A 15,000-nucleotide genomic window follows, 5' to 3' on the forward strand; every position below is an offset into this window, starting at 1 on the left:
AGGTGCACGCCGGTCTTTTGGGTGACCAGGTGCACAAGTTCCATTTGGGTGACCAGGTGCACGCCGGCTTTTGGGTGACCAGGTGCACAAGTTCCATTTGGGTGACCAGGTGCACGCCGGCTTTTGGGTGACCAGGTGCACAAGTTCCATTTGGGTGACCAGGTGCACGCCGGCTTTTGGGTGACCAGGTGCACATGGTCCTTTGGGTGACCAGGTGCACGCCGGCCTTTGGGTGACCAGGTGCACACGGTTCTTTTGGGTGACCAGGTGCACATGGTCCTTTGGGTGACCAGGTGCACGCCGGCCTTTGGGTGACCAGGTGCACACGGTTCTTTTGGGTGACCAGGTGCACATGGTCCTTTGGGTGACCAGGTGCACGCCGGCCTTTGGGTGACCAGGTGCACATGGTCCTTTTGGGTGACCAGGTGCACATGGTCCTTTGGGTGACCAGGTGCACGCCGGCCTTTGGGTGACCAGGTGCACACGGTTCTTTTGGGTGACCAGGTGCACATGGTCCTTTGGGTGACCAGGTGCACGCCGGCCTTTGGGTGACCAGGTGCACATGGTCCTTTTGGGTGACCAGGTGCACATGGTCCTTTGGGTGACCAGGTGCACGCCGGCCTTTGGGTGACCAGGTGCACACGGTTCTTTTGGGTGACCAGGTGCACATGGTCCTTTGGGTGACCAGGTGCACGCCGGCCTTTGGGTGACCAGGTGCACATGGTCCTTTTGGGTGACCAGGTGCACATGGTCCTTTGGGTGACCAGGTGCACGCCGGCCTTTGGGTGACCAGGTGCACATGGTCCTTTGGGTGACCAGGTGCACGCCGGCCTTTGGGTGACCAGGTGCACATGGTCCTTTGGGTGACCAGGTGCACGCCGGCCTTTGGGTGACCAGGTGCACATGGTCCTTTTGGGTGACCAGGTGCACATGGTCCTTTGGGTGACCAGGTGCACGCCGGCCTTTGGGTGACCAGGTGCACATGGTCCTTTGGGTGACCAGGTGCACGCCGGCCTTTGGGTGACCAGGTGCACATGGTCCTTTGGGTGACCAGGTGCACGCCGGCCTTTGGGTGACCAGGTGCACATGGTCCTTTTGGGTGACCAGGTGCACATGGTCCTTTGGGTGACCAGGTGCACGCCGGCCTTTGGGTGACCAGGTGCACATGGTCCTTTTGGGTGACCAGGTGCACGCCGGCCTTTGGGTGACCAGGTGCACATGGTCCTTTTGGGTGACCAGGTGCACATGGTCCTTTGGGTGACCAGGTGCACGCCGGCCTTTGGGTGACCAGGTGCACACGGTCCTTTTGGGTGACCAGGTGCACGCCGGCCTTTGGGTGACCAGGTGCACATGGTCCTTTTGGGTGACCAGGTGCACGCCGGCCTTTGGGTGACCAGGTGCACGCCGGTCCTTTTGGGTGACCAGGTGCACAAGTTCCATTTGGGTGACCAGGTGCACGCGGTTCATAACAGCGCGGTTATCTGCTTTAATGTCCGAGGAGGGGTGCTTAAGTGTGGGTGCCCTGGTTCACCTGGTATGCGAGGTTGTGGAGGTGGGGGGGGTCCCCTGCTGGTATCATCCCCGAAATAGAGGGGTGATACCCGGGTGGTGAGTAAGGGCCTACAAGCCTGGAGGTCAATAGCTCCAGGGGGTAAGCTCTACTGTCATGTCCGTAAATAGAGTGGTGTTACCCGGGTTTTGAACCATATTTTAATTTTTGGGTTACCAGATGCACACGGGTCTTTTGGAAAACAATCACAATCTGCATCCATCGTAATATCTTAAACTGTATATAAAGCACCTAAGGACGGGCCTGACCGAGAGAGGGCCGTAGTAGGGTACTCCCCTAGCGGGCTATATCAATAGAATGACCGGTAAAATGATTTAAAACAGTTTTATAATTTTTGGGTTACCAGATGCACACGGGTCTTTTGGAAAACAATCACAATCTGCATCCATCGTAATATATGAAACTGTATATAAAGCACTGAAGGACGGCCCCGACCGAGACAGGGCCTTAGTGGGGTGCTCCCATAGCGGGCTATATCAATAGAATGACCGGTAAAAGTATTTAAAACCGTTTTATAATTTTTGGGTTACCAGATGCACGTTTTCAATCACCAGTTGCACGGAGGATTAATAGCAATCTGCATCCATCGTGATTTCTTAAAGTGTGTAAAAAGCACCCAAGGACGGCCCTGACAGAGAGAGGGCCGTAGTGGGGCACTCCCCTAGCGGGCTATATCAATAGAATGACGGGTAAAAGTATTTAAAACCCTTTTATAATTTTTGGGTTACCAGATGCACGTTTTCAATCACCAGGTGCACGGAGGAAAATGAGCATTTGCATCCATAGTCATGTTTTAAACCGTCCATAAAGCACTCTTGGCCGGCCCCGGCAGAGAGAGAAAGAGATGGTGAAAAAAAAAAAAATCATCATCAGACCTTCCATAAATAATTCGGGCCGGCCCCCATTGCTAAAGGTCCGTAGTAGGGTGCGCCATAAGCGGACATGAATAGATGGAACACCGCTAACCGCATAGAGAACCGTGTTTTGGGTGACCAGGTGCACGTTTTCAATCACCAGTTGCACATTTTCAATCACCAGTTGCACGGAGGATTAATAGCAATCTGCATCCATCGCGATTTCTTAAAGTGTCTATAAAGCACTCAGGACGGGCCCGACCGAGACAGGGCCTTAGTGGGGTGCTCCCATAGCGGGCAACAATGAGAGGGGTGCCTTTAAATTCATTTTGAACCATATTTGAAATTTTGGGTTACCAGATGCACGTTTTCAATCACCAGTTGCACGGAGGATTAATAGCAATCTGCATCCATCGTGATTTCTTAAAGTGTGTAAAAAGCACCCAAGGACGGCCCTGACAGAGAGAGGGCCGTAGTGGGGCACTCCCCTAGCGGGCTATATCAATAGAATGACGGGTAAAAGTATTTAAAACCCTTTTATAATTTTTGGGTTACCAGATGCACGTTTTCAATCACCAGGTGCACGGAGGAAAATGAGCATTTGCATCCATAGTCATGTTTTAAACCGTCCATAAAGCACTCTTGGCCGGCCCCGGCAGAGAGAGAAAGAGATGGTGAAAAAAAAAAAAAAATCATCATCAGACCTTCCATAAATAATTCGGGCCGGCCCCCATTGCTAAAGGTCCGTAGTAGGGTGCGCCATAAGCGGACATGAATAGATGGAACACCGCTAACCGCATAGAGAACCGTGTTTTGGGTGACCAGGTGCACGTTTTCAATCACCAGTTGCACATTTTCAATCACCAGTTGCACGGAGGATTAATAGCAATCTGCATCCATCGCGATTTCTTAAAGTGTCTATAAAGCACTCAGGACGGGCCCGACCGAGACAGGGCCTTAGTGGGGTGCTCCCATAGCGGGCAACAATGAGAGGGGTGCCTTTAAATTCATTTTGAACCATATTTGAAATTTTGGGTTACCAGATGCACGTTTTCAATCACCAGTTGCACGGAGGATTAATAGCAATCTGCATCCATCGTGATTTCTTAAAGTGTGTAAAAAGCACCCAAGGACGGCCCTGACAGAGAGAGGGCCGTAGTGGGGCACTCCCCTAGCGGGCTATATCAATAGAATGACGGGTAAAAGTATTTAAAACCCTTTTATAATTTTTGGGTTACCAGATGCACGTTTTCAATCACCAGGTGCACGGAGGAAAATGAGCATTTGCATCCATAGTCATGTTTTAAACCGTCCATAAAGCACTCTTGGCCGGCCCCGGCAGAGAGAGAAAGAGATGGTGAAAAAAAAAAAAAATCATCATCAGACCTTCCATAAATAATTCGGGCCGGCCCCCATTGCTAAAGGTCCGTAGTAGGGTGCGCCATAAGCGGACATGAATAGATGGAACACCGCTAACCGCATAGAGAACCGTGTTTTGGGTGACCAGGTGCACGTTTTCAATCACCAGTTGCACATTTTCAATCACCAGTTGCACGGAGGATTAATAGCAATCTGCATCCATCGCGATTTCTTAAAGTGTCTATAAAGCACTCAGGACGGGCCCGACCGAGACAGGGCCTTAGTGGGGTGCTCCCATAGCGGGCAACAATGAGAGGGGTGCCTTTAAATTCATTTTGAACCATATTTGAAATTTTGGGTTACCAGATGCACGTTTTCAATCACCAGTTGCACGGAGGATTAATAGCAATCTGCATCCATCGTGATTTCTTAAAGTGTGTAAAAAGCACCCAAGGACGGCCCTGACAGAGAGAGGGCCGTAGTGGGGCACTCCCCTAGCGGGCTATATCAATAGAATGACGGGTAAAAGTATTTAAAACCCTTTTATAATTTTTGGGTTACCAGATGCACGTTTTCAATCACCAGGTGCACGGAGGAAAATGAGCATTTGCATCCATAGTCATGTTTTAAACCGTCCATAAAGCACTCTTGGCCGGCCCCGGCAGAGAGAGAAAGAGATGGTGAAAAAAAAAAAAAATCATCATCAGACCTTCCATAAATAATTCGGGCCGGCCCCCATTGCTAAAGGTCCGTAGTAGGGTGCGCCATAAGCGGACATGAATAGATGGAACACCGCTAACCGCATAGAGAACCGTGTTTTGGGTGACCAGGTGCACGTTTTCAATCACCAGTTGCACATTTTCAATCACCAGTTGCACGGAGGATTAATAGCAATCTGCATCCATCGCGATTTCTTAAAGTGTCTATAAAGCACTCAGGACGGGCCCGACCGAGACAGGGCCTTAGTGGGGTGCTCCCATAGCGGGCAACAATGAGAGGGGTGCCTTTAAATTCATTTTGAACCATATTTGAAATTTTGGGTTACCAGATGCACGTTTTCAATCACCAGTTGCACGGAGGATTAATAGCAATCTGCATCCATCGTGATTTCTTAAAGTGTGTAAAAAGCACCCAAGGACGGCCCTGACAGAGAGAGGGCCGTAGTGGGGCACTCCCCTAGCGGGCTATATCAATAGAATGACGGGTAAAAGTATTTAAAACCCTTTTATAATTTTTGGGTTACCAGATGCACGTTTTCAATCACCAGGTGCACGGAGGAAAATGAGCATTTGCATCCATAGTCATGTTTTAAACCGTCCATAAAGCACTCTTGGCCGGCCCCGGCAGAGAGAGAAAGAGATGGTGAAAAAAAAAAAAAATCATCATCAGACCTTCCATAAATAATTCGGGCCGGCCCCCATTGCTAAAGGTCCGTAGTAGGGTGCGCCATAAGCGGACATGAATAGATGGAACACCGCTAACCGCATAGAGAACCGTGTTTTGGGTGACCAGGTGCACGTTTTCAATCACCAGTTGCACATTTTCAATCACCAGTTGCACGGAGGATTAATAGCAATCTGCATCCATCGCGATTTCTTAAAGTGTCTATAAAGCACTCAGGACGGGCCCCGACCGAGACAGGGCCTTAGTGGGGTGCTCCCATAGCGGGCAACAATGAGAGGGGTGCCTTTAAATTCATTTTGAACCATATTTGAAATTTTGGGTTACCAGATGCACGTTTTCAATCACCAGTTGCACGGAGGATTAATAGCAATCTGCATCCATCGTGATTTCTTAAAGTGTGTAAAAAGCACCCAAGGACGGCCCTGACAGAGAGAGGGCCGTAGTGGGGCACTCCCCTAGCGGGCTATATCAATAGAATGACGGGTAAAAGTATTTAAAACCCTTTTATAATTTTTGGGTTACCAGATGCACGTTTTCAATCACCAGGTGCACGGAGGAAATGAGCATTTGCATCCATAGTCATGTTTTAAACCGTCCATAAAGCACTCTTGGCCGGCCCCGGCAGAGAGAGAAAGAGATGGTGAAAAAAAAAAAAAATCATCATCAGACCTTCCATAAATAATTCGGGCCGGCCCCCATTGCTAAAGGTCCGTAGTAGGGTGCGCCATAAGCGGACATGAATAGATGGAACACCGCTAACCGCATAGAGAACCGTGTTTTGGGTGACCAGGTGCACGTTTTCAATCACCAGTTGCACATTTTCAATCACCAGTTGCACGGAGGATTAATAGCAATCTGCATCCATCGCGATTTCTTAAAGTGTCTATAAAGCACTCAGGACGGGCCCGACCGAGACAGGGCCTTAGTGGGGTGCTCCCATAGCGGGCAACAATGAGAGGGGTGCCTTTAAATTCATTTTGAACCATATTTGAAATTTTGGGTTACCAGATGCACGTTTTCAATCACCAGTTGCACGGAGGATTAATAGCAATCTGCATCCATCGTGATTTCTTAAAGTGTGTAAAAAGCACCCAAGGACGGCCCTGACAGAGAGAGGGCCGTAGTGGGGCACTCCCCTAGCGGGCTATATCAATAGAATGACGGGTAAAAGTATTTAAAACCCTTTTATAATTTTTGGGTTACCAGATGCACGTTTTCAATCACCAGGTGCACGGAGGAAAATGAGCATTTGCATCCATAGTCATGTTTTAAACCGTCCATAAAGCACTCTTGGCCGGCCCCGGCAGAGAGAGAAAGAGATGGTGAAAAAAAAAAAAAATCATCATCAGACCTTCCATAAATAATTCGGGCCGGCCCCCATTGCTAAAGGTCCGTAGTAGGGTGCGCCATAAGCGGACATGAATAGATGGAACACCGCTAACCGCATAGAGAACCGTGTTTTGGGTGACCAGGTGCACGTTTTCAATCACCAGTTGCACATTTTCAATCACCAGTTGCACGGAGGATTAATAGCAATCTGCATCCATCGCGATTTCTTAAAGTGTCTATAAAGCACTCAGGACGGGCCCGACCGAGACAGGGCCTTAGTGGGGTGCTCCCATAGCGGGCAACAATGAGAGGGGTGCCTTTAAATTCATTTTGAACCATATTTGAAATTTTGGGTTACCAGATGCACGTTTTCAATCACCAGTTGCACGGAGGATTATAGCAATCTGCATCCATCGTGATTTCTTAAAGTGTGTAAAAAGCACCCAAGGACGGCCCTGACAGAGAGAGGGCCGTAGTGGGGCACTCCCCTAGCGGGCTATATCAATAGAATGACGGGTAAAAGTATTTAAAACCCTTTTATAATTTTTGGGTTACCAGATGCACGTTTTCAATCACCAGGTGCACGGAGGAAAATGAGCATTTGCATCCATAGTCATGTTTTAAACCGTCCATAAAGCACTCTTGGCCGGCCCCGGCAGAGAGAGAAAGAGATGGTGAAAAAAAAAAAAAATCATCATCAGACCTTCCATAAATAATTCGGGCCGGCCCCCATTGCTAAAGGTCCGTAGTAGGGTGCGCCATAAGCGGACATGAATAGATGGAACACCGCTAACCGCATAGAGAACCGTGTTTTGGGTGACCAGGTGCACGTTTTCAATCACCAGTTGCACATTTTCAATCACCAGTTGCACGGAGGATTAATAGCAATCTGCATCCATCGCGATTTCTTAAAGTGTCTATAAAGCACTCAGGACGGGCCCGACCGAGACAGGGCCTTAGTGGGGTGCTCCCATAGCGGGCAACAATGAGAGGGGTGCCTTTAAATTCATTTTGAACCATATTTGAAATTTTGGGTTACCAGATGCACGTTTTCAATCACCAGTTGCACGGAGGATTAATAGCAATCTGCATCCATCGTGATTTCTTAAAGTGTGTAAAAAGCACCCAAGGACGGCCCTGACAGAGAGAGGGCCGTAGTGGGGCACTCCCCTAGCGGGCTATATCAATAGAATGACGGGTAAAAGTATTTAAAACCCTTTTATAATTTTTGGGTTACCAGATGCACGTTTTCAATCACCAGGTGCACGGAGGAAAATGAGCATTTGCATCCATAGTCATGTTTTAAACCGTCCATAAAGCACTCTTGGCCGGCCCCGGCAGAGAGAGAAAGAGATGGTGAAAAAAAAAAAAAATCATCATCAGACCTTCCATAAATAATTCGGGCCGGCCCCCATTGCTAAAGGTCCGTAGTAGGGTGCGCCATAAGCGGACATGAATAGATGGAACACCGCTAACCGCATAGAGAACCGTGTTTTGGGTGACCAGGTGCACGTTTTCAATCACCAGTTGCACATTTTCAATCACCAGTTGCACGGAGGATTAATAGCAATCTGCATCCATCGCGATTTCTTAAAGTGTCTATAAAGCACTCAGGACGGGCCCGACCGAGACAGGGCCTTAGTGGGGTGCTCCCATAGCGGGCAACAATGAGAGGGGTGCCTTTAAATTCATTTTGAACCATATTTGAAATTTTGGGTTACCAGATGCACGTTTTCAATCACCAGTTGCACGGAGGATTAATAGCAATCTGCATCCATCGTGATTTCTTAAAGTGTGTAAAAAGCACCCAAGGACGGCCCTGACAGAGAGAGGGCCGTAGTGGGGCACTCCCCTAGCGGGCTATATCAATAGAATGACGGGTAAAAGTATTTAAAACCCTTTTATAATTTTTGGGTTACCAGATGCACGTTTTCAATCACCAGGTGCACGGAGGAAAATGAGCATTTGCATCCATAGTCATGTTTTAAACCGTCCATAAAGCACTCTTGGCCGGCCCCGGCAGAGAGAGAAAGAGATGGTGAAAAAAAAAAAAAATCATCATCAGACCTTCCATAAATAATTCGGGCCGGCCCCCATTGCTAAAGGTCCGTAGTAGGGTGCGCCATAAGCGGACATGAATAGATGGAACACCGCTAACCGCATAGAGAACCGTGTTTTGGGTGACCAGGTGCACGTTTTCAATCACCAGTTGCACATTTTCAATCACCAGTTGCACGGAGGATTAATAGCAATCTGCATCCATCGCGATTTCTTAAAGTGTCTATAAAGCACTCAGGACGGGCCCGACCGAGACAGGGCCTTAGTGGGGTGCTCCCATAGCGGGCAACAATGAGAGGGGTGCCTTTAAATTCATTTTGAACCATATTTGAAATTTTGGGTTACCAGATGCACGTTTTCAATCACCAGTTGCACGGAGGATTAATAGCAATCTGCATCCATCGTGATTTCTTAAAGTGTGTAAAAAGCACCCAAGGACGGCCCTGACAGAGAGAGGGCCGTAGTGGGGCACTCCCCTAGCGGGCTATATCAATAGAATGACGGGTAAAAGTATTTAAAACCCTTTTATAATTTTTGGGTTACCAGATGCACGTTTTCAATCACCAGGTGCACGGAGGAAAATGAGCATTTGCATCCATAGTCATGTTTTAAACCGTCCATAAAGCACTCTTGGCCGGCCCCGGCAGAGAGAGAAAGAGATGGTGAAAAAAAAAAAAAATCATCATCAGACCTTCCATAAATAATTCGGGCCGGCCCCCATTGCTAAAGGTCCGTAGTAGGGTGCGCCATAAGCGGACATGAATAGATGGAACACCGCTAACCGCATAGAGAACCGTGTTTTGGGTGACCAGGTGCACGTTTTCAATCACCAGTTGCACATTTTCAATCACCAGTTGCACGGAGGATTAATAGCAATCTGCATCCATCGCGATTTCTTAAAGTGTCTATAAAGCACTCAGGACGGGCCCGACCGAGACAGGGCCTTAGTGGGGTGCTCCCATAGCGGGCAACAATGAGAGGGGTGCCTTTAAATTCATTTTGAACCATATTTGAAATTTTGGGTTACCAGATGCACGTTTTCAATCACCAGTTGCACGGAGGATTAATAGCAATCTGCATCCATCGTGATTTCTTAAAGTGTGTAAAAAGCACCCAAGGACGGCCCTGACAGAGAGAGGGCCGTAGTGGGGCACTCCCCTAGCGGGCTATATCAATAGAATGACGGGTAAAAGTATTTAAAACCCTTTTATAATTTTTGGGTTACCAGATGCACGTTTTCAATCACCAGGTGCACGGAGGAAAATGAGCATTTGCATCCATAGTCATGTTTTAAACCGTCCATAAAGCACTCTTGGCCGGCCCCGGCAGAGAGAGAAAGAGATGGTGAAAAAAAAAAAAAATCATCATCAGACCTTCCATAAATAATTCGGGCCGGCCCCCATTGCTAAAGGTCCGTAGTAGGGTGCGCCATAAGCGGACATGAATAGATGGAACACCGCTAACCGCATAGAGAACCGTGTTTTGGGTGACCAGGTGCACGTTTTCAATCACCAGTTGCACATTTTCAATCACCAGTTGCACGGAGGATTAATAGCAATCTGCATCCATCGCGATTTCTTAAAGTGTCTATAAAGCACTCAGGACGGGCCCGACCGAGACAGGGCCTTAGTGGGGTGCTCCCATAGCGGGCAACAATGAGAGGGGTGCCTTTAAATTCATTTTGAACCATATTTGAAATTTTGGGTTACCAGATGCACGTTTTCAATCACCAGTTGCACGGAGGATTAATAGCAATCTGCATCCATCGTGATTTCTTAAAGTGTGTAAAAAGCACCCAAGGACGGCCCTGACAGAGAGAGGGCCGTAGTGGGGCACTCCCCTAGCGGGCTATATCAATAGAATGACGGGTAAAAGTATTTAAAACCCTTTTATAATTTTTGGGTTACCAGATGCACGTTTTCAATCACCAGGTGCACGGAGGAAAATGAGCATTTGCATCCATAGTCATGTTTTAAACCGTCCATAAAGCACTCTTGGCCGGCCCCGGCAGAGAGAGAAAGAGATGGTGAAAAAAAAAAAAAATCATCATCAGACCTTCCATAAATAATTCGGGCCGGCCCCCATTGCTAAAGGTCCGTAGTAGGGTGCGCCATAAGCGGACATGAATAGATGGAACACCGCTAACCGCATAGAGAACCGTGTTTTGGGTGACCAGGTGCACGTTTTCAATCACCAGTTGCACATTTTCAATCACCAGTTGCACGGAGGATTAATAGCAATCTGCATCCATCGCGATTTCTTAAAGTGTCTATAAAGCACTCAGGACGGGCCCGACCGAGACAGGGCCTTAGTGGGGTGCTCCCATAGCGGGCAACAATGAGAGGGGTGCCTTTAAATTCATTTTGAACCATATTTGAAATTTTGGGTTACCAGATGCACGTTTTCAATCACCAGTTGCACGGAGGATTAATAGCAATCTGCATCCATCGTGATTTCTTAAAGTGTGTAAAAAGCACCCAAGGACGGCCCTGACAGAGAGAGGGCCGTAGTGGGGCACTCCCCTAGCGGGCTATATCAATAGAATGACGGGTAAAAGTATTTAAAACCCTTTTATAATTTTTGGGTTACCAGATGCACGTTTTCAATCACCAGGTGCACGGAGGAAAATGAGCATTTGCATCCATAGTCATGTTTTAAACCGTCCATAAAGCACTCTTGGCCGGCCCCGGCAGAGAGAGAAAGAGATGGTGAAAAAAAAAAAAAATCATCATCAGACCTTCCATAAATAATTCGGGCCGGCCCCCATTGCTAAAGGTCCGTAGTAGGGTGCGCCATAAGCGGACATGAATAGATGGAACACCGCTAACCGCATAGAGAACCGTGTTTTGGGTGACCAGGTGCACGTTTTCAATCACCAGTTGCACATTTTCAATCACCAGTTGCACGGAGGATTAATAGCAATCTGCATCCATCGCGATTTCTTAAAGTGTCTATAAAGCACTCAGGACGGGCCCGACCGAGACAGGGCCTTAGTGGGGTGCTCCCATAGCGGGCAACAATGAGAGGGGTGCCTTTAAATTCATTTTGAACCATATTTGAAATTTTGGGTTACCAGATGCACGTTTTCAATCACCAGTTGCACGGAGGATTAATAGCAATCTGCATCCATCGTGATTTCTTAAAGTGTGTAAAAAGCACCCAAGGACGGCCCTGACAGAGAGAGGGCCGTAGTGGGGCACTCCCCTAGCGGGCTATATCAATAGAATGACGGGTAAAAGTATTTAAAACCCTTTTATAATTTTTGGGTTACCAGATGCACGTTTTCAATCACCAGGTGCACGGAGGAAAATGAGCATTTGCATCCATAGTCATGTTTTAAACCGTCCATAAAGCACTCTTGGCCGGCCCCGGCAGAGAGAGAAAGAGATGGTGAAAAAAAAAAAAAATCATCATCAGACCTTCCATAAATAATTCGGGCCGGCCCCCATTGCTAAAGGTCCGTAGTAGGGTGCGCCATAAGCGGACATGAATAGATGGAACACCGCTAACCGCATAGAGAACCGTGTTTTGGGTGACCAGGTGCACGTTTTCAATCACCAGTTGCACATTTTCAATCACCAGTTGCACGGAGGATTAATAGCAATCTGCATCCATCGCGATTTCTTAAAGTGTCTATAAAGCACTCAGGACGGGCCCGACCGAGACAGGGCCTTAGTGGGGTGCTCCCATAGCGGGCAACAATGAGAGGGGTGCCTTTAAATTCATTTTGAACCATATTTGAAATTTTGGGTTACCAGATGCACGTTTTCAATCACCAGTTGCACGGAGGATTAATAGCAATCTGCATCCATCGTGATTTCTTAAAGTGTGTAAAAAGCACCCAAGGACGGCCCTGACAGAGAGAGGGCCGTAGTGGGGCACTCCCCTAGCGGGCTATATCAATAGAATGACGGGTAAAAGTATTTAAAACCCTTTTATAATTTTTGGGTTACCAGATGCACGTTTTCAATCACCAGGTGCACGGAGGAAAATGAGCATTTGCATCCATAGTCATGTTTTAAACCGTCCATAAAGCACTCTTGGCCGGCCCCGGCAGAGAGAGAAAGAGATGGTGAAAAAAAAAAAAAATCATCATCAGACCTTCCATAAATAATTCGGGCCGGCCCCCATTGCTAAAGGTCCGTAGTAGGGTGCGCCATAAGCGGACATGAATAGATGGAACACCGCTAACCGCATAGAGAACCGTGTTTTGGGTGACCAGGTGCACGTTTTCAATCACCAGTTGCACATTTTCAATCACCAGTTGCACGGAGGATTAATAGCAATCTGCATCCATCGCGATTTCTTAAAGTGTCTATAAAGCACTCAGGACGGGCCCGACCGAGACAGGGCCTTAGTGGGGTGCTCCCATAGCGGGCAACAATGAGAGGGGTGCCTTTAAATTCATTTTGAACCATATTTGAAATTTTGGGTTACCAGATGCACGTTTTCAATCACCAGTTGCACGGAGGATTAATAGCAATCTGCATCCATCGTGATTTCTTAAAGTGTGTAAAAAGCACCCAAGGACGGCCCTGACAGAGAGAGGGCCGTAGTGGGGCACTCCCCTAGCGGGCTATATCAATAGAATGACGGGTAAAAGTATTTAAAACCCTTTTATAATTTTTGGGTTACCAGATGCACGTTTTCAATCACCAGGTGCACGGAGGAAAATGAGCATTTGCATCCATAGTCATGTTTTAAACCGTCCATAAAGCACTCTTGGCCGGCCCCGGCAGAGAGAGAAAGAGATGGTGAAAAAAAAAAAAAATCATCATCAGACCTTCCATAAATAATTCGGGCCGGCCCCCATTGCTAAAGGTCCGTAGTAGGGTGCGCCATAAGCGGACATGAATAGATGGAACACCGCTAACCGCATAGAGAACCGTGTTTTGGGTGACCAGGTGCACGTTTTCAATCACCAGTTGCACATTTTCAATCACCAGTTGCACGGAGGATTAATAGCAATCTGCATCCATCGCGATTTCTTAAAGTGTCTATAAAGCACTCAGGACGGGCCCGACCGAGACAGGGCCTTAGTGGGGTGCTCCCATAGCGGGCAACAATGAGAGGGGTGCCTTTAAATTCATTTTGAACCATATTTGAAATTTTGGGTTACCAGATGCACGTTTTCAATCACCAGTTGCACGGAGGATTAATAGCAATCTGCATCCATCGTGATTTCTTAAAGTGTGTAAAAAGCACCCAAGGACGGCCCTGACAGAGAGAGGGCCGTAGTGGGGCACTCCCCTAGCGGGCTATATCAATAGAATGACGGGTAAAAGTATTTAAAACCCTTTTATAATTTTTGGGTTACCAGATGCACGTTTTCAATCACCAGGTGCACGGAGGAAAATGAGCATTTGCATCCATAGTCATGTTTTAAACCGTCCATAAAGCACTCTTGGCCGGCCCCGGCAGAGAGAGAAAGAGATGGTGAAAAAAAAAAAAAATCATCATCAGACCTTCCATAAATAATTCGGGCCGGCCCCCATTGCTAAAGGTCCGTAGTAGGGTGCGCCATAAGCGGACATGAATAGATGGAACACCGCTAACCGCATAGAGAACCGTGTTTTGGGTGACCAGGTGCACGTTTTCAATCACCAGTTGCACATTTTCAATCACCAGTTGCACGGAGGATTAATAGCAATCTGCATCCATCGCGATTTCTTAAAGTGTCTATAAAGCACTCAGGACGGGCCCGACCGAGACAGGGCCTTAGTGGGGTGCTCCCATAGCGGGCAACAATGAGAGGGGTGCCTTTAAATTCATTTTGAACCATATTTGAAATTTTGGGTTACCAGATGCACGTTTTCAATCACCAGTTGCACGGAGGATTAATAGCAATCTGCATCCATCGTGATTTCTTAAAGTGTGTAAAAAGCACCCAAGGACGGCCCTGACAGAGAGAGGGCCGTAGTGGGGCACTCCCCTAGCGGGCTATATCAATAGAATGACGGGTAAAAGTATTTAAAACCCTTTTATAATTTTTGGGTTACCAGATGCACGTTTTCAATCACCAGGTGCACGGAGGAAAATGAGCATTTGCATCCATAGTCATGTTTTAAACCGTCCATAAAGCACCCAGGGCCGGCCCCGGCAGAGAGAGAAAAAGAGGGGAAAAGTGTTGAAAAAAAAAAAAATCATACCTTCCATAAATAATTCGGACCGGCCCCCATTGAAAAGGTCCGTAGTAGGGTGCATCATTATCGGACATGAATCTCGGGAACACCGCTAACCGCATAGAGAACCGTGTTTTGGGTTACCAGATGCACGTTTTCAATCACCAGTTGCACGGAGAGAGAAAAAAAAAATCATACCTTCCATAAATAATTCGGACCGGCCCCCATTGAAAAGGTCCGTAGTAGGGTGCATCATTATCGGACATGAATCTCGGGAACACCGCTAACCGCATAGAGAACCGTG

Source organism: Oncorhynchus mykiss, unplaced genomic scaffold (genome assembly GCF_013265735.2).
Source record: "Oncorhynchus mykiss isolate Arlee unplaced genomic scaffold, USDA_OmykA_1.1 un_scaffold_539, whole genome shotgun sequence".
Lineage (NCBI taxonomy): Eukaryota > Metazoa > Chordata > Actinopteri > Salmoniformes > Salmonidae > Oncorhynchus > Oncorhynchus mykiss.